The sequence below is a fragment of the Pelophylax lessonae genome (assembly GCF_965119305.1).
Source record: "Pelophylax lessonae genome assembly, chromosome: 5".
NCBI classification, from domain to species: domain Eukaryota; kingdom Metazoa; phylum Chordata; class Amphibia; order Anura; family Ranidae; genus Pelophylax; species Pelophylax lessonae.
Genome location: NC_138772.1, coordinates 48,369,227 through 48,390,030, shown reverse-complemented (window position 1 = coordinate 48,390,030; position 20,804 = coordinate 48,369,227). Strand labels below are relative to the sequence as shown.

Below are 20,804 nucleotides of genomic sequence, written 5' to 3'. Positions count from 1 at the left end.
AAACAGAGCCATTAGTGACTGCTTGTCAAACTCCCGGCCTCAATTATCGGATGGCGCGTACTCGGGAGGGGCCACAAAAGGGACAGGACACCTCCTGCAGTGCACCCCAGGCGCCCGGTTGCTAATTCTAGTCACCAATGCGACCTGGCACCCGGGATTTGTCGAGTCCTGCCCTAAGTAGTGAAATAGAATTGAGTGAACTTCCTGAGGTAAACTGTACTGCAGAACAATCTTCAGGGTCCTTTCTGGCACCTCCTTTGTTCCTATTCTTCAGGGTCAAATACACGGCACCCCCTTTACTGTCAAACTTTCTGTGTGAGCTAGCTCCATGATCCCCTGACTTCTCTGGAGTGGTCCCCTCTCCTAGGCAGACCCTGTGGCAAATCCCAGAGTACTCATGACACTGTTTTTCCTGAGAGACTCTGCCACCAACTCCACTGTCAGTACTCTGGATCCTCTGCAGTTCAGCTCCACACCCGGTTCACTAGGCCGACTCCCTGAACCACCTTCCTCACACCTGCAGGAGGAGAGACCAGCCGTCTGCCTCCTCCTGGGACTCTGCTTCCCGCCAAAGATGCCCTGTCACATGTCCCCTCCGTATTTATGGTCAAATCCAGGATGCATTGCAGGAATGCCCTCCCACTGGGACCATAAAACACGATGTGTCACTGGCTGGGTTTCCTCCACTGTCCAACAAGCTCCCTCATTGGATACAGTGGGGACACTCCCTCAGACCCAGTGAATCACACCTGGAAACATGTGACAGGCAAACCAATAGATCAGGCTCCCCTGATAAGAAGCAGGAGCAACAGATGATTTTTACCTAGCACCTACCTAGGAGGGTGCTACACCTAAAACAAAAAATTGCATTTTTGGTGCGATGTTTCCAATAGGAAATCACCTCTAAAGGGATGCAGGCCCAGCAGCTTTCCTCATTAGAGTCCTGCAGGTGCAGAAGCTGATTGAAATGATGAAATCACTCCAACTAGATTCATGTTCACATGGACACACACAAACAAACAGGGATTTCCTTTAGAATAACAAAAGGTAGAAATCTGCAACAAAGGTTGTTATAATCCTTGTAATGTACAGAGATCTCCTAGAGGGGAATGTTTTTTTTTTTTTTTTTTTTTTTTCAACAAAAGTGGAGTTAAGCTGGCCGTATAGCCGAAAATTTTTTAAAAATCAGCTGTGAGAGCAGTTGATCGTGCCATCATGTAATGATCGAATTTCGAACGATAAATCGTTCAATGGACGTTTTTCGTTCAGTTTGTCACATATGCCTAGTGCAAACAGTTCGGCCGAGAAACACATTAACCTTTCAATTTATCGTTCGTTCAGCAGAATTTTCCAAACTGTTCCTTCGATTTTTCGACTCTGAAAAGTTAAAAACAATTTTCTATTTGTTCCCATTAACTGGACGAAAAACAAACGATCGGACCAAATGACAGATTTTCCAGCGATTTTTCAGCTAGTGTATGGCCAGCATTACTCTTTAAGCTCACAAAGGGGAGAAAAGCATCTGAGAGACCTCTCCTGCGGGTGGCAAGCAGAGCTGATGCCATCTTACATTACCTGGTCTAGTTTTGGTCTCAGTGAATCAGCGTCCTGTGTGCGATTGGTTGCCATTTTTCTGAAGGATTAGCAAAGTTCTTATTTTACAACAGCAAGCCATCTAGCAATGCATGTTGGTATTTGCAGTTTCCCCAACAGCTGGAGGGCTGCAGGTTGCCCACACTTGGCTAAAAGCTCTCTCAGTGAGATTAACGTGTGCCCCTTTTTGCAGGGAGGGAGCTAGCAGATCCAGGGCTCCCCTCCCCAGCAGAAACAAGGGGAGGTGGAGGAGAGGGGTGGCTTATGGTCTGATGCTAATGAGACAGAGCTGGGGCTAGCATGATACAGCGGATTCTCAAGCAGCATCATGCAGTAGTTACTGTCAGCATCTCTTCTGCTGTATCAAGAACTCCAGGCTCATTCCTTCCTTCCAGCAGCATTCCCACCCCACCCAACAATCCATCCTAAGAAGCTCCACATAGCAGAGAAGGAAGGTAAATATCACCATGGCAGTGTCACTGTGAATTCTGCATGTAGCAGTGAGTTCTGCGTGTAAGCTGCTCTGCATCACCGCATTACAAATTGATGCTTTATATTTCTATCTCCGTGCACAGTATTTGCATCGCATTTAGCGGTCTGGCTCTTTAATCTTTCTCTGAATACTGGCTGCGCCCTACTGACCTGCCTATCACCCGGAGCTTACATCCAATAGGGAGGCTTGCTGGGGCGTCAGCATTTTCTTAGTATACTGTATGTGACTCATCACTTGTGGACTTACTGTAAATATTTATGCTGGAATGGATTGATTATTATTTTACTAATGACATTTGGTAGCAACTAACTAGTTGTTGATAGTTTGGCCTGTTCTTGCTTAGTTTTGTTCTACCATGCAAAATCTGCATAAGGCACTTAACCAATGCTATACACAGTGACTTATCAGGAAAGTAGGTGTCCGTCGTATTTTGTAGAATATCTGGTTATCACTATAATATGATACAGGTGTAGGGATCTTGTTTCTCCAGAAAAGGGACTTTTTGGGATTTGTAGACCTGAGCCCAGAAAAGCTTAAAGTGATTGTAAAGGTTTGTTTAAATAGCAAATATGTTATACTTACCTGCTCTGTGCAAGAATTTTGCACAGAGCACCCGATCCCCCTCTTCTGGGGTGCCCCGGCGTTGCTCCTGGCTCCTCCCCTTCATCGGGTGCCCCCTATGGAAAGCTGCTTTCCATGGGGTCACCCGTGCAGGCGCGCTCACGAGTCTGGCTACTGCGTCCATTGACACAGACAGCAGGATTCGGCCCCGCCCCTGATTTTTTATGTCACTGGATTAGGAGCCTTTGGCCTCTGCTGCTATCAATCTATCCAATGAGGACCAGAGAGAGCGGCTGGAGCTGCTGCGCTCGTGCTCGTCGCTAGAAAGATTGGGTTCAGGTAAGAAAAAGGGGGGCTAAGGGGGGCAACCGAAGCAGAAAAGGTTTTTCACCTTAATGCAAAGAATGCATTTTGGGGGAAAAACCTTGAGACTTTACAACTCCTTTAAAGAAAATGTAAACCTCTTATATTCAGTCACATAACTCATCATATTCCTGATACGTGCCTGCTGTACCATGAACGTATCCTGTTCTCTTTGTATTGCTTCCTTTGTGTAAAATCACTGATGTTCCTGCCAACCCCCTAGCCCCCACCACCACAACCACCCCCATCACAACCACCACCATCACAGCCATTTACTGGGAAGACCAGTGTCCTGCTGTTTCCCCTCGCCCAGCTCTTATGCAGCTGAGAACAGAGGGTATGTGAGGGAAAAAAAAGGTATTTATACTGTTTTTTTAATTTATAGACAAATGCTTTGCCTTTCATTTCTGTTTTAAACTGAATGGATTATTTTACAAGGTGAGGGCTCACATACAGGTCCATCTTAAAAAAATTTGAATATCATCAAAAAGTGAATTCATTTCAGTAAGTCAATTCAAAAAGTGAAACTCATATAATTCATATGGATGTGTTACACACAGAGTGATATGTTTCAAGCATTTCTTTCTTTTAATTTTGATGATTATGGCTTACAGCTAGTGAAACCCCAAAATTCAGTATCTCAGAAAACTTGAATAATTCATAAGACCAATAAAAAAAAAGGATTTTAAATACAGAAATGTTGGCTTACTGAAAAGTATGCCCATGTACAGTATAGTATGCACTCAATACTTGGTTGGGGCTCCTTTTGCATGAATTACTGCATCAATGTGGTGTGGCATGGAGGCGATCAGCCTGTGGCACTGCTGAGATGTTATGGAAGCCCAGGTTGCTTTGATAGTGGCCTTCAGCTCGTCTGCATTGTTGGGTCTGGTGTCTCTTATCTTCCTCTTGACAATACCCCACAGATTCTCAATGGGATTTAGGTCAGGTGAGTTTGCTGACCAATCAAGCACAGTGATACCATGAAAAGTACCAACCCGGTATTGGTACCTTGGCAGTGTGGGCAGGTGCCAAGTCCTGCTGGAAAATGAAATCAGCATCCCCATAAAACTGGCCAGCAGTGGGAAGCATGTACTATACTGTACATGGGCATACATTTCAGTAAGCTAACATTTCTGTATTAAAATATTAAAAATCCTGAGAACCAATACAGGGAATGGAGGGGTGGGGGTGGGGGGGGGTAAATCTCACTGCCACTAATCACCAAAACCAAGGGGGATTTAATTTCACTGCTGGTGACCACCAATGCACCGACACCAGTGCTGGGGGCTTTTGAGACCACTGACACCAATGTTGGGGGCTACTATTGCAACTACTGGCATAATGTTGGGGGTTATTAATAAACTCACTGACACCAATGTTGCCCTCACAGATATCAATCAATGTTGGGGGTTATTACTTTGTCCAATGACGCCAATGGTGGGGGCTATTATTGTATCCATCAATGCAAGGGGTCATTATTGCATCCACTGGCACTGATGTTGGAGGTGATTAGTGTCCACTGACACCATTGTTGAGGGTTATTTTTGCATCCACTGACACGATTGTTTGGGGTTGGTATTGCATACATGTACATCAATGCTGGATGTTATTATTGTTTCTACTGATACCAGTGTTGGGGGTTATTATTGTGTCCACTGACACCAATATTGAGGGTTGTTTTACTCACTGAAAGCAATGCTGGGGATTATCATTACTGACACAATGCTGTGGTTATTGTACAACTTCTTCAGTGTGGATTGCGATACACTGCAAAAATGCAGCAGGACTGACAATGTACCGCAATGCATTAAAATGCACTGCTGAGGCCCACTTGAAATGTCAGCGACTGCACTTGAGGACCGCTATATATTTCAAGTTGAGTACCACTGCCTTAGACAGACTGAAAGATTAAAGGGCCATACACACGGGCCGAATATCGGGCAGCATTGGCCAGTACAATAGAAACCGGCCGACATTCGGCCCGTGTATACGGCAGCAGGTCCAGCAGAAGCCGGCCGAACAACCAGCTTCTGTGGAAGGGGCATGACCGAAAAAGGTCTGCCGATCAGCACTCCTAGCCAATGGCTTGGAACGCTCACCGGTGTGTTCTGGCGGGGTTGTGGGAGACATTCCCATGTTAGAACACAATAGTCCAGCAGGGGAGATCGTGTACCAGGCTTTAGGAGCAACATTACAAACCAATCAAGCTTTGCTACATAGCACAGAGAGCTGGTTGACAGAGAAGCACAGGGTTGACCTCATCAGTTAGTTTGTTTTCCTTTACTATCCAATCACAGGCTGAATAGTCCTTGACCAAGCTCTATTGTGTTAACTGGAGTAAAGAATCTTTTTGCAGTTTTTTTTAATTTAAGGTAATTTAAGGCAATGGTAAATTTCCTGAAACCCCTAATTAGTTTGTTAAAAGGTTAGTTTTGTCCAATCAATTCTCAAATTCAAAACTATACTTTTGATTTCATCCTAAGAGATATTGAGCATATTTGAACATTACATTTTTTATGTAATCAATTGATTTCCATAGATACACTGAGGATTAAATGTTAAATTTTTGCATTGTTTATTAAATGCTCATAAACAAAGAAAAGACAGAAGAATAGTGAATTGTAGTTTTAATAACTAATTTCTGCTTTGATAAACATGCCCTGCTATATTTAAACTGGAATTGTGATACAGTGAATTGTATCCATAAACACCTGAGAGATAGGAAAAAATAACAGTGATGAGGAAATATTGCAGGGTCCATGACAGATTATCACTCATATACATATTTTACTGCAGCTGGACTGCTGTTTGGCGGTGGCTGCATCTCCATTTAAGCCGCTAATCATATCTCATGAAACCAGGCTCTGAAATGGAGAGTGGAAATAATTACAGTACATATTCAGAAACAGATTATAAATAAGGTGACAAATCCTGGATTAATTTTAGCTAAATTTCAGTTGGCTCTGACAACTCTAAGTTGTCTTATTCTTAAGGAGCTCCACAAGCATCAGTAATTTTACTTTATCCAAGAAGGGACTAGAATTTTACTGTGTTCCAATTTTCAAAGGGCAACTGAAATTTTCCACTGGGAAGCAAGTCCTTTGATTGTCTTTGCATATAGCTGTCTAAGGCACCAAAGATATTTCCACTTCAAATCTGGGCCCTGCTAAAGACTTCTCTATGATTTTATTTACAGAAAGGTATTTAGGACCCTGTGTCTAGGGATGAAGCAGAGTGCCATTACCCAGGTTAGAGGCACTTTTATATTGGAACCAGCTTGTGGGCAGCCAGGCCGGAGACTAATAGCAAGTACCTTCTCTGGGAGACTCAGGTACTTTGGCCCTACTATGTCACAGCAGACATGTACAGACTCAGACACACCCATGGTTAATATTAGCAGAAAACCGATAGACCCTCCTGCATCCAAAAAGATAGCTCCATGGGAGGTGGCCATGTAAAAAATTATGACCTATTTTCAGAAAATGTTATCAGCATTTAAGCATAGACAGGAATACTTTTCCAAGGGGCAAGAAGGTTGCCCTTTTGTGAAGAAGGCGAACACCGCTAAGGCAGGCAAGGTCACCATCCCCATGCTGGAGCTATTGTTCTATTGTTGAGTTGGACCATTTCCAGAGAGACTACCAATCACACACAGTGAAAGCCTGTAAACTAAAACACCCTGCTGTCTGGAGTCAAACGGTGGGGCGGTAGAGTAGAACAACTCTACGTTCAAAAACAAAGATGTGGATGAAGAAGCTGAAGAGATACGCCTTAGAGCAAGTCTCAAGTAAATTTTATTCATGTAACAAAAGAGTAAAACTGGGCAGAGACACAGAGAAAGGATCCAGTGGTAGCCCGTTAATAGAGGCCAAATGGTTATTATGGTGGCTCAGTCCTTACGAAAGACTGAAGCAACTACCAACAAGCTGGCTTTCTTGTCCTGATTAATTGTATACTGTACTGCAGAATAATGTTTCCCCATGACTTGTCAGTGACCTGGCAGGTTTTATTGTCAAAGTTAGGGCCCTTTCTGTGACAGAGAGAATCCACGCGGAAGTGGGACACTGGGGTATCCACAAGATTGTGGATCTTGGACTAGTTCAAAAGACATGTGTGGGCCTGTTTCAGTTGGTTGAAGAAGTCTGGGGACATTGTGTGGTCTGACTTGGTCAACATGTTTTCCCCACTGGAAGTACTGACCATCATGACATGACATGTTAAAGGTACTATCATGTTCTAGTCATGGTGGACCACGTAACTAAGCTTGTGATGGCAGTACTTACCCATAACCAAACTCTAAAGACCACTGTCCAGAGGGTGTGGAAGGAAGCACTTTTGCCTTTCTTATAGCGGTCTACAGAAAATACATTCAGACGGGGGCCCTGTTTCAAAAGCATTAAGAAGTCCAGTGATGCATTTCAGTGGCCTTAGCATGATCCAGAGTGCTGAGTTTGGGGATGCCGACAGGCACAGTTACCTGGGTGCCGAGCAGGGAGTGGTCTAATTGCTGTGTGTGATCGGATGGTGAGCTGCAATATCACTGGGACTGGTGACCTGCTTCTGTGGGAATTTACTATCTGCTGCTAGAGAGACTGAGCACTTTAAGAACTGACCATACAGCCATCTAGTAGCCTTATTGCTGCCTGCAGTCTTGGCTGGGACTATTCCCATGTACACCAACTGGGCCCCGGCACTAGCCGGCAGAAGAGTTATGACTAAAGACTGTCCCTTTACAGCTGCCACACAGAGACCTTTACCTATTGCTTATGCTAAGAAGTACTGTACCTCTCTGTACGTTGCACCATATCTAAGCCATTCTTCTAGAGTGCACTCTAGACTAGTTATTGTATTATTATTCACATTGCAGTTATTACTAACAGTATATGCACTGTTGTTTCCTGATTTTGCTGATTCATGAGGTAATCCCAGTCTAGTGGTAGAGAACTCTTTTCTAAATTACTTTGGCATAGTGATTATACTCTCTAGCGAACTGTGTCTGAACCTGTGTGTTCATTTATGCTCAAACCACCATTTACACTACCCTATATCAATACATTGAGCTCATTTGCTACTAAACGGCCTTGTGTCTATTTCCTTGTGCTAATTCACAGCTGAGTTGAAGGTATATATACTTGTGTTCTTATAAGTGCTTGCAGTAACTTTCATTTAACCAGGTGTGTCAGAGGGACTGAGGTTGTTCTTGGAGTCAAGAGCTCAAATTACCAAGCGGATGATCTGCGGGGGTAGCACTACACTAGTAATACATTTAATCTTACAACACTCTTTTTGAACCTTTTTCCCAAACAGTAGAGTCATGAGTATGGCAATTGGCTCTCTGATAGGCCTTCTTTAGGCACTTTTAGCCTATTTCGTAGGGCTTTTTCTACTCTTTATAAAGTGTTTTTTTTTTTTTTTCTAAGCAGTTCCATTTCACTAGTAAGTACTGGCTGTATGGAATATACTTTGTTATGGCAGCTGCTAACTTGTAAAATTGTATTACCCGCTGTCGATTTGCAGTAAAGCTTACTTGCTAGAATGCCATTTTCCTTTATTTGAACATCTAAGAAAGGAATCTTTTGTTGATGACAAGCCATGGGAGTCCTAGATTTAACCACTTCCCTACCGGCGTAAAGGGAAATGACACCGGCAGGAACCCTCTGTCCTTCTGGGCGGGCGTCATATAATGTCTGCCCGTTCTCGCTGCTCTCACACGCCCCCGGGGCATGCAGCACATCGATCGGGGGTGAGGCGTGTCCCTCGGGACACAGCTCATCCCCGATCAGTGTATAAAGCCAATAAAAAATGACTCTTTACCATGTGAGCGGCTGTGTCCAATCACAGCCGGCCACGTGCACTGTCCTTGTACACGCCGCTTGTGCACGCCCCCCCAGGGGCGCTCAGAGTGGGATCGGGGGTGGAGAGTGTCACTCTGACACAGTCCATCCTCGATCAGGGTGACAGGTACTCAGGTACTCTGATGGGTTGGTGACAGATACTCGGGTACTCAGATGACAGGTACTCTGATGGGCTGGTGAAAGGTACTCAGATACTCTGATGACAGGTACTCCGGTACTCAGATGACAGGTACTCGGGTACTCCAATGACAGGTACTTAGGTACTCTGAGTACCTGACACCAGCCCATCGGAGTACCCAAATGCCTGTCATTGGAGTACCCGAGTACCTGTCACCAGCCCATCGGAGTACCTGAGTACCTGTCATCGAAATACCCGAGTACCTGTCATCAGAGTACCCGAATACCTGTCATCAGAGTACCCGAGTACCTGTCTCCAGCCCAGAGTACCCGAGTACCTGTCTCCAGCCCAGAGTGCCCGAGTACCTATCTGCAGCCCATCAGATTACCTGAGTACCTGTCTCCAGCCCATCAGAATACTCAAGTACATGTCATCAGAGTACCTAAGTACCTGTCACCAGTCCATCAGAGTACCCGAGTATCTGTCACCAGCCAATCAGAGTACCCGAGTACCTGTCTCCAGCCCTACAGAGTACCTATCTGCAGCCCAATAGATTACCTGAGTACCTGTCTCCAGCCCATCAAAGTACCTGAGTACCTGTCTCAAGCCCATCAGAGTACCCGAGTACCTCTCTGTAGCCCATCGAAGTACCCGAGTACCTCTCTGTAGCCCATCAGAGTACCCGAGTACCTATCTGCAGACCATCAGAGTACCCGAGTACCTGTCTCCAGCCCAGAGTACCATAGTACCTGCCTTCAGCCCAGTAAGCCCGAGTACCGATCTGCAGCCCATCAGATTACCCGAGTACCTGTCTCTAGCCCATCAGAGTACCCAAATACCTCTCTGCAGCCCATCAGAGTACCCGAGTACCTTTCTGAAGCCGATCAGTGTACCTAAGTACCTGTCTGCAGCCCATCAGAGTACCTGAGTACCTATCTGCAGCCCATGCCTCATAGATTATGTGTTGGGGTGTTTGCTTTCCAAAATGGGGTCATTTTGTGGGGGGTTTCCATTGTTGCTGGTGCTCCCGGGCCTTCAAATGTGTGATAGGTTATAATGAAATTAGATGTGAAATTTATGCTGCTAGAACGCCTGTATGTGGCCAGGCTGTGCAAAAGTGTCACACATGTGGTATCGCCATACTCAGGAGGAGTAGCAGAATGTATTTTGGGTTGTAATTTTTGCTATGTACATGCTATGTGTTAGAAATATCCTATAAATTGACAACTTTGTGTAAAAAAAAAAATAGGTTTTCATTTTCTTTCCACATTTTCCAAAAACTTGTGAAAAAAAACGACATGTTCAAAAGACTCATTATAGAATATACGTTGGGGGGTTTGCTTTCCAAACTGGGGTCATTTTGTGGGTAATTCAATTGTCCTGGTGCTCCAGGGCCTTCAAAAGTGTGATAGGGCATTAGGAAATTATATGTGTAATTTATGCTTGTAGAACACCTGACGGTGCTCCCTGCATGTTGGGCCTCTGTATGTGGCCAGGCTGTGTAAAAGTCTCACACATGTGGTATTGCCATACTCAGGAGGAGTAGCAGAATGTATTTTGGGATGAAATAGCAAGTATGCCTATACTGTGTGTGAGAAATATTTTATTATGACAATTTTGTGTGAAAAAAAAATACATTTTTTTCTTCATTTTCCCAAGAATTGTGGGAAAAAATTACAACTTTAAAAAACTCACCATGCTTCTTACTAAATACCCTGGAATGTCTACCTTCCGAAAAAGGGGTAATTTGGGGGGGGGGGGGGGTATTTGTACTGTCTTAACATTTCAGGACCTCAAGAAATGAGATAGGCCGTCGGTACATCAGGTGTGATTAGGTGTAATCAATTTTCAATGATTGGCATCATAGCTTGTAGACTCTATAACTTTCACACTGACTAAATAATATCTACTAACTTGGGTTATTTTTACCAAAGATATGTAGAAGTATAAATTTTGGCCCAAGTTTTTGAAAAAAATGTATTGAAGTGGTTAAGGAGTTCATGTTCAAATGATGATTTAATTCATCCAGTAGGGCTCTATCCCCATCCCATATTACAAAAACATCATCAATATATCTATACCATGTCACCAGATGGCTAAGAAATCTGAACATATAATCATCCGAGAGCAATTGGCATTCTAACCCTCCCAGGTACAGTATCGCATAGGATGGAGCACAGCTAGTTTCTACTGCAACACCCTACATCTGGAGGTAGTGGGATCCACCAACACAAAAAATATTATTATTCAAAATAAAATTCTGCAGGCAATGGAACCGAACACTGCAATCTTTGTAGTAATTTATTAGTATTTTAGTATCATCATGTCTGTTAACAGTAAGGTCCCTTTCACACTTGTGCGACATAAAAGACACGTGACTTTGACGCGACTTGAAGCAATGCCTGTGTAATCTTGAGGTCTATGGATCTCAGGTCGCATCAAAGTCAGACCAAAGTTGTGCAGGGACTACTTTGAAGTTGCTGCGACTTGAAGTCACACAGATATGAATGGTACTAATTGAAAATCATGGGATACAACTTGTCATGCAATTTTACAGTCCAAAGTCGCAGGACAAGTCGCACAAGTATCAAAGGGGCCTAAATCTATGAAAAAGTGTTATCAGCACTTAGATAATCACACTGAGCTTGGGTTCACACCGATGTGGTGCGGGACACCTTATGTAATTTGCACAGGAATCGCAGCACATTCTTGTGCGAATTACAAGCAGTGTCTCTGGCGTGTGATTTGAACCATGGATTTGTATGGCTCACATTTCACCGCATTCGCACCAAACTCATGCAAGAGCCTTCTTTGTCCGCACCAGATTCGGATCGCATGGGTGAACATCCATGCGATCCGATTCTGCAAATCCCACTTCATTTTGCAAACCGATTTCAAGAAGGTTGTTAACGAAACATACACTCTGCATTTGGTTTGCATGAACAGGTTGCATTTTGATGCATCAGATTTTTTAAGCGTGTTAATAGCATCCATGTTTTGTGGAGCACTGAACCTTAGGTAATTCAGTCCATTACGGATACCTGAAATACAATAAAAATCTTACACAGTGCTATTTTGCTATCATAAAGCCATTTAGACAGATCTATAGTAATAGCCTGATATCACAAAGCCATTTAGGCTGATCTATACTGATAGCCTGGGTTACTTGACCTTTGAACAGCCCCTCTTAAACTCACCGTTTTCAAAAATCTACACACAACAATTCATATAAACTAATATGATAAAGCTACTGTATGTTCATAACAAGCATCTAGTTAAAAGTATTAACATTTTATGAGTAGTTTGGTACCACTAATGCTTAGGCTATCATACGTATATCCACTTGACCGCCAGAAGATTTACCCTTCTTCCTGACCAGGCCATTTTTTGCAATGCAACACTGCATTACTTTAACTGACAATTGCGTGGCCATGCAACGCTGTACCCCAATAAAATGTATGCCATTTTGTTCCCACAAATAGGGCTTTCTTTTGCTAGTATTTAATCACCTCTGCATTTTTTTATTGTTTGAGCTAGAAAACAAAAAAGACTGACAATATTGAAAACAATATTTTTTACTTTCTGCTATAAAACATATCCAATTAAAAAAATCAAATTTCTTCATCAATTTAGGCCAATGTGTATTCTGCTACATGTTTTTGGTAAAAAAAAAAATAGTCCCAATAAGCATAAATTGACTGGTTTGCGCAAAAGTTGTAGCATCTACAAATGATGGGATGTTATTATTTATTTATGTTCTACTAGTAATGGCGGCGATCAGCAATTTATAGTGGTACTACGATATTGCAGCAGACAGTTTAGACACTAAAGCCCCGTACACACGTACCGATTGTCGGCCGTAAATATTCGGCCGAAGACCGATCGGCCGCTTGTAGGCTTGTTAGTATGATGCTTCCGACAGCCGACAGCGCATTTTCGGCCGAACAGAATCTGTCGTGCAGGCATTAAAATTTTTGTTGGCCAACACCAGAACGGCCGATTGTTCGCCAGTCAGTACAGAATTCGGCCGACAGACAGCAGATTAGCAAGACTGGGCATGCTCAGAAAAGAAAAAAGACAAGGAAAGTTAACCATCACATGACATCACTTCTGCAGTCGGCTGTTGTTGGCCGACAAAATTCGTGTGCAGTCTTTTGCAGTTTTCAGCAGACACGACAGCCCTGGACAAAAGACGGCCGATCGTTCGGCCGACGATCAGTACGTGTGTACGGGGCTTAACTGACACTTTTGACACTTTTTGGGGACCAGTGACACTAATACAGTGATCAGTGCTAAAAAATATGCACTGTCACTGTACTAATGACACTGGCTAGGAAGGGGTTAACATCAGGGGCCATCAAAGGGTTAAATGTGTGCCTAGCCTGTGTTTGTGTACTGTGTGGGAAGTGCTTTACTAAGGCAAGGCATAGATCCGTGTCCCTGCTTTGCAGGAACACAGAATTAATGCTTTCCCTATTGACAAAACAGCGATCTGCCTTGTTTACATAGGCAGACCGTCTTTCTGCCTGTGTACTAAACAATCGGCGGGTGCCGGCGGTCATTGAGTATGTGGTACAATGAAAATATGACCACATTTAGGAAAGCTGACATCATGGAAGGGCCTTTTCGGTTATGAAATATTTAAACATACCTACCTCCTACCCCTTAACCCTGTTAATTGGGTGAGAGCGGGTGTTCATTGATGCCCCCAGAAGGTCCACAAAATGCTGCTGCATCAACAATCTGGAGCTCTCCTTTACCATCAAAGCACAGAACATTTAGCCCAGAGACACAGAATCTTGGATCTTTGCCAGAACCAAAGAACCCAGGACTTTTGTTAAGAGAAGTATGGCCAGAGCTTTTTTGACAATACTTCTCTTCTGGGTCACAGGAGTGCACTTATTTCTGTACTTCTGCAACCCAGATTCAGCCGACAGCGGGCTCAAGCTCGCTTTTGACTGATATCCCAGGCTCTGGAAAAAAATAAATAAAACACTTTAATGTCAGGATCCATCCAGAAGCCTGATAGGCAGCTAGCTCAGCCTTTTGGCATGCAGCAGAAAGAGTGAGCCATCCACTCCCACCCCCTCCACAGCTCAATGATCCAGTGAGAACTGGTGGGGCAGAGCAGGGAGTGATAACTGAAGTCCAGAAGAGTAGTCAAGAGCAAGCCGAGTTTGATAGCCCGAGCCGGTATTGTCCAAGGGGGTGATCCGAAGCTAGGTCAAGTGCAAGCCGAGATCTATAGCCAGAGCTGGTACAGTCCAAGGGGATGATCCAAAGAGAGGTCAAGAGCAAGCCGAGATTGATAGCCAGAGCCGGTATAGTCCAAGGGGGTGATCCAAAGCGAGGTCAAGAGCAAGCCAAGATCTATAGCCAGAGCTGGTACAGTCCAAGGGGATGATCCAAAAAGAGGTCAAGAGCAAGCCGAGATTGATAGCCAGAGCCGGTATAGTCCAAGGGGGTGATCCGAAGCGAGGTCAAGAGCAAGCCAAGATTGATAGCCAGAGCCGGTACAGTCCAAGGGGGTGATCCGAATAGAGGTCAAGAGCAAGCCGAGATCGATAGCCAGAGCCAGTATAGTCCAAGGGGGTGATCCGAAGCGAGGTCACGAGCAAGCCGAGATCCATAGCCAGAGCCAGTATAGTCCAAGGGGGTGATCCAAAGCGAGGTCACGAGCAAGCCGAGATTGATAGCCAGAGCCGGTACAGTCCAAGGGGGTAATCCGAAGAGAGGTCAAGGTAAGCCAAGGTCAGCAACGAGAATAGAACATACAAAGCAGACAAGCAGGAAGCAAAACCTATACTAAGGCACCAGCAGGAAGTGGAAGAGGTTATTTATGTGTCATAGGATCAGGTAACTGACAACAGCTGGCCACTGGGTGGAGCAAGAGTCTCATACCAAAAGGTAGCTGAAATGAGAAGCTTGCCAGAACAGGAATCACCCTGTGGCTCAGGCAGCAGGGAGACGACCCAGAACACATCAGATCGACTCCCACGGCGTGACACCCCACACCATTACACCACCACCACTGGCCTGAACCATTGATACAAGGCAGGATGGATCCATGCTTTCATGTTGTTTATGCCAAATTCTGACCCCACCATCTGATAGTTGCAGCTGAAATCGAGACTCCTCAGACCAGGCAACGTTTTCCAATTTGATATTCTAATTTTCTACTGCAAATTTTAGGCTCAGTTTCCTGTTCTTAGCTGAAAGGAGTGGCACCTGGGGTGGTCTTCTGCTGCTGTAGCCCATCTGCTTCAAGGTTTGATGTGTTGTGCATTCAGAGATGGTATTTTGCAAACCTTGGTTGCAACGAGTGGTTATTTGAGTTACTGTTGCCTTTCTATCATCTTGAACCAGTTTACACATTCTCCTCTGACATCAATAAGGCATTTTCATCCATACAACTGCTGCTCACTGGATATTTTCTCTTTTTCGGACCATTCTCTGTAAACCCGAGAGATTGTTGTGCGTGAAAATCCCAGTAGATCAGCAGTTTTTGAAATTCTCAGACAGGCCCATCTGGTACCAACAACCATGACACATTCAAATCTCTTCTCTTCCCCATTTTGATGCTCAGTTTAATCTTCAGCAAGTCGTTTTCATTAAATCTAGATGCCTAAAGGCATTGAGTTGCTGCCATGTGATTGGCTGATTAGCAATTTGTGTTACCAAGCAATTGAACAGGTGTACCTAATAAATAGGCTGGTGAGTGTATATACACCTGAACAAAATTATAAATGCAACACTTGTTTTTGCCCCCATTTTTCATGAGCTGAACTCAAAGATCTAAGACTTTTTCTATGTACACAAAAGGCCTATTTCTCTCCAATATTGTTCACAAATCTGTCTAAGGGCTCTTTCACACGGGCGGTCCGATCAGATCCGCCTGTCAGTTTTTTAGGCGGATCTGATCGGATCCTCCATGCAGCTCTACGGGGCAGCGGATGTCAGCGGAGACACCTCCGCTGACACCCGCTGCCATCCGTATCCGATCCTGTCCGTGAAATCCGGACGGATGGAAACCCTGTCATCCGCCGGCTCAGCGGGGATCGGCGGATCGATCCTCGCTGAGCAGCACGGATCCGCCTACGGAGGCGGACCGTGTGAAAGAGCCCTAAATCTGTGTTAGTGAGCGCTTCTCCTTTGCCGAGATAATCCATCCACCTCACAGGTGTGGTATATCAAGATGCTAATTAGACAGCATGATTATTGCACAGGTGTGCCTTAGGCTGGATACACACTATACAACTTTTGTTGTCAGATTTCCTTTAGATTTACCTTCAACTATGTTGGGATGCATGGAGCATCCGATCTGAGCGCTCGTGTGAAAGGACCCTAAGGCCCCTTTCACACATGCTGTCCGTTTGTCCGTTTTTCATTCATCCGTTGACGGATAAAAAATTGGCATCAATGCATCTCTATAGAAAACTGGATGTAAATGTATGATCATCCATTTACATCAGTTTACATCTGCATCCATCATCATCTGTTTTTTTAATATGATCAAAGCTCTATTTTTCTTCCATTTAAAGAAAATGGATTGGACAAAAAACGGATGTAAACTGACAAACAGTCGGTTTTTCATCCATTTTTGCATTGGTAGTGGATGTAAAAAAAAACTGCTGAAAAATGGATGAAAAACGGATGAAAAACAGATGAAAACAGATGAAAAACGGATGAATACTTCATCCATTTTGACGCCACTGAACTGATGAAATGAACGGTCCGTATGTGTGCAAGGGGCCTAACACAGATTTAGGCCCCTTTCACACGAACGATCCGATCAGATCCGCCTGTCAGTTTTTTAGGCGGATCGGATCCTCCATGCATCCCTATTGGGCAGCACATGCCAGCGGAGACATCTCCGCTGCCATCCGCATCCAATCCTGTCTGTGAAATCTGGAGAAAGGAAACCCCGTTTTCCATCCATCCAGGGGATCTGATCGGATCGTTCATGTGAAAGGGACCTCACACAGATTTAGACAGATTTGTGAACAATATTTAAGAGAAATAGGCTTTTTGTGTACATAGAAAAAGTCTTAGATCTTTGAGTTCAGCTCATGAAAAATGGGGGCAAAAACAAAAGTGTTGCGTTTATGATTTTGTTCAGTATATGTAAAGCGCTGCGTAAATTGTTGCCGCTATAAAAATATCTATTAGAAATAAATAATAAATTCTTAGTCCATGTTTGTTTTGCTGTTGTTTATTGTGTCTTTTCTTTTGAAATATCTTATTTTCTGTAAATATCTGGTTTGCACTGTTTTCCTTTGGCTTTTATCTCGAATGCAGTAAGTCAGAATGTAAAATCCATGTCTCTTTGAAGAATGGTACTAGATTGTAAATCCCTGAAAATAGCCCTACCTGTCATGGCAGTGTGTATTACAGACATATCTTAGAAAAACTCAGAATTGTTAGTGTAGATATTGTGAAAGGTTCGTGTTTCCAATAAAAACACCTGGTGGCAGCTGTCTGGATGTGTAACAAGTTAATGGCGTAGTTCATAAAAGATTCCTCAAACCTGAGACTTTATGGGTGCCTTTTGGTATATAATGACACATACAATACTTTTAAAATTACATCAGTTTATTACATAAAAAGAATTAAAAGATGCGACAAACTACTCCCACTATGGCTTCTTTTATATACACATACATGTGTTACATAGAAATTGTCGAACTACACTATATTACCCAAAGTTTTGGAACACCTGCCTTTACACACACATGAACTTTAACCACTTAAAGACCGGGCACTTTCACCCCCTTCCTGCCAAGACCAATTTTCAGCTTTCAGCGCTCTCACACTTTAAATGACACTTTTGTTTTCACACAAATAGACCTTTCTTTTGGTAGTATTTGATCACCACTGGGTTTTTTATTTTTTGTGATTTAAGTGAAAAAGGAGCAAACATTTTGAAAAAAAAACCTTTTTCTCTTACATCCTCTGACAGACGCAGCCACTTCATAGTTTCCTCACAAATGGGTAATGCGCCACCTACAGGAGTAGACTAGGCAGTGAAACTATTTAGAAAAACTTTTCACTAGACACACCCTTAGGGGCTGTCCCCGCAGACATTACCTCCAGACACATCCAGTTTACTAATCAGTTTCTTGCTGCCTAGTGTTAGGAGTGGACCTAGGTTTCCCTGCTGGGACTCAGGTCTCAGTTTTTTATTTTCTTTGTGAAATGTTTCTGTTTATTTTTCTTTACTCACTATCGCTAGCTAGTGTCAGGGGGATCCTCCTGGTGAACTAGAAACGACAGCCGGGCTGAGGTTTCGCACTGGATAATATAGATCCTTATGGTCTTCCAGCCTGGCCAATGAGCGTGCGCAGGTTATGGTCCACCCAGGTCTCGACGGATGGGGACGAGCCTGCGAACGGAGGTTTTCGCTGGGACGCATCACCCTGGAACACCCTGGTTGCAGCGTACCCTTCTTGGCTGGCAGCATCCCAACTCAGGGTGGGAGGCGAGCTCCATCGGAGCAGAGATGGCGGTCCATAGTATGGGGAGTGATACCCCCGTGTCCCTGGGACAATCATTGGTGGGGGGATCTGGGCCCACTCCTGGGGATGTCGGAGCTGCGGTCTCTGTAAGATCACCCTGGCCTGTCAGGACAGGTCCTACCATCACCGCTCCTAATGGGGGCGCTATAGCGGCTTTTAACGCCAAGGAGGGGGTGTATGAATACTAACTTGTACTGGAGGGGGTCCCTGTGGTGGATTCCCACTGTGGCCTTGTTCCCTGGGATCCTGATCGTCGGCGCCGTGTTCAGCCGCCATTTTGGGTGTGGGCAGCCAGGATGCATCAATATAAGGGCAGCAGCCATTTTCTGCCTTGCTGTGGGTTTTGGCGCCGTTTTTGGGCGCCATCTTGGATGTGGGCAGGCCGCACTGTATTGGCAGCAGCCATTTTCCCTGTGCTTCTCCTATTCTTTATTATGTTACCATTTTCTTGTGGCACAGGGGGAGTTCGGCCTCTAGTGATCTGAGGTCACTTCCTCCCAGGAGTTTCACTGTCTGCAGACAGTGTGGAGAGCGGCTGCTCATTCTGTTTCTCTGGACACAGTAAGGGTTTTTTTTAGTCCTTTTGGGCACTTTTCAGACACATTTTGCTTTTGTCAGTGGGTCTGCTTGCTAAAGGGGAACACCAGCAGTAGCGCGCTTTGGCAGTGTGGACCGCTATCCCGGATGTAAAGGGCTAGTGTACCTTTTTTTGTCAATTTACCAAAATGGAGCCCCAGACTGAAAATTTCCCCACTGATCTTGTGTGTGCATCCGGGTCACCCAGATCTCCTTCCCTAGCATCCCTGTCTTCAGCCATTGAAGCTCTGGCATCCAAAGTTGATCTTGTCATGTCACAAGTTTCTATTAAGAAACGGCCGATGCCCTCTCAATCTTATGATTCTGAGCCTGAAGTGGTTGCCGTGGACATTGCCCTCCCTGAGGGATCCCTGTCCTCACACTCGGCCAGCAAGGAGGATGAGTCCTCCTCAGCTGCATCGCAGGACCGTGCTTTGGTAGAGGCACTGGGTGAGACTTTGCATATTGATGATAAGCCCACACAGTCAGGAAAGCGGGTTGTCTTAGGCTCCCGCAAAGCCCAGAAGTCGGGTCAGGTTTTCCCTTGATCCGAGGAGTTTCATGTTCCTGGTGCCCGGGAACCCTGAGTCTTCACCGAGGTTTTGACCGGGGTGTTGGCCTTGTTCCCGCCCAAAGGGATTGCGATCCTCGGGTATCTTGAAGATTTCCTGTTGAGAGCAGGTTATCACCCGACCCTGTTGGGCGATCCGTTGATCATTTCCTTACCTCTCATGTCCTGGAGCTCGGGGCGATCATACTCTGCCTGCTCCATTGGTCACCTCGGCTGCACGGTCTCCCGGTTCGGGTGCAGTCTGACAATGCTACGGCTGTGGCTTATGTCGATCACCAAGGGGGCAGCAAGAGTGCGTGGGCAGCCAAGAAAGGGTCCGAGATTCTGACTTGGGCCGAGGCACATGTTCTGGCTCTCTCCGCGGTTCACATTCCTGGAGTGGAGAACTGGCAGGCGAACTGAGTGGTCAGTCCTTGGATCAGGGGGTATGGTCCCTGCATCCGGAGGAGTTTTGTCTCCTGTGTGCCCGGTGGGGGACACCGGAAGTTGATCTGTTTGAATCTTGTCTCTACAGGACGGTAAACAGGTTCGTGGCCAGGACTCGAGATCCTCTGGCAGACGCCACAGACGTGTTGGTGGTGCCTTGGCACCGGTATCGGCTGATTTATGCTTTTCCACCCGATTCAACTGTTGTCCAAGTTCCTCCGCAGATTGGCGTTGGACACGGTGCAGGTGATTCTGGTGGTCCCAGACTGGCCTTGTCAGTCTTGGTCCGCAGACCTCGTGTGGTTGGTCATCATGTGGATGGTCGTCGTGCCTCCCTGACGGCTGCCTCTGAGGGATGATCTGCTGTCTCACGGGCCGATTTTCCATCCTGCTTTATGGTTTCTGGCTTTAATGGCTTGGCTGTTGAAGGCCAGGTGTTGAGAGACAGAGGTCTCTCTGATGCTGTGATTCCTACCTTGCTGAGAGCTTGGCAGGCTACCTCCAGGCAGAATTACCATCGTACCTGGCAGACGTGCATTGCCTGATGTGAGTCACACGGGCTGCATCCTCACTCTTTTTCGGTGGCGAGGGTCTTAGCTTTCTTGCAGAACAGCTTTCGTTTGGCTTTGAGCACGATTAGAGGTCAGGTGTCAGCCCTGGCTGTTTGCTTCCAGCGTCTCTTGGCGACCATTTCCCAAATTCGCACCTTTATTCTAGGGGTGCGTCCTCT

The 20,804-nt window shown here is 45.1% G+C and overlaps 1 protein-coding gene across 2 annotated transcripts in view; it reads left to right on the top strand.

Moving 5' to 3' along the window:
• The first annotated feature begins 1,833 nt into the window (after positions 1-1,833).
• The window catches only part of DYNC1I1 (dynein cytoplasmic 1 intermediate chain 1), a 684,705-nt gene continuing 665,734 nt past the window's right edge, over positions 1,834-20,804 (top strand). Inside the window, exon 1 of one of the 2 annotated variants that reach the window (XM_082258382.1) lies at positions 1,834-2,048. The gene's annotated coding sequence lies outside the window, so the exon portion shown is untranslated. The remainder of the gene's footprint in view (positions 2,049-20,804) is intronic. The other variant, XM_082258383.1, reaches the window with a different exon arrangement.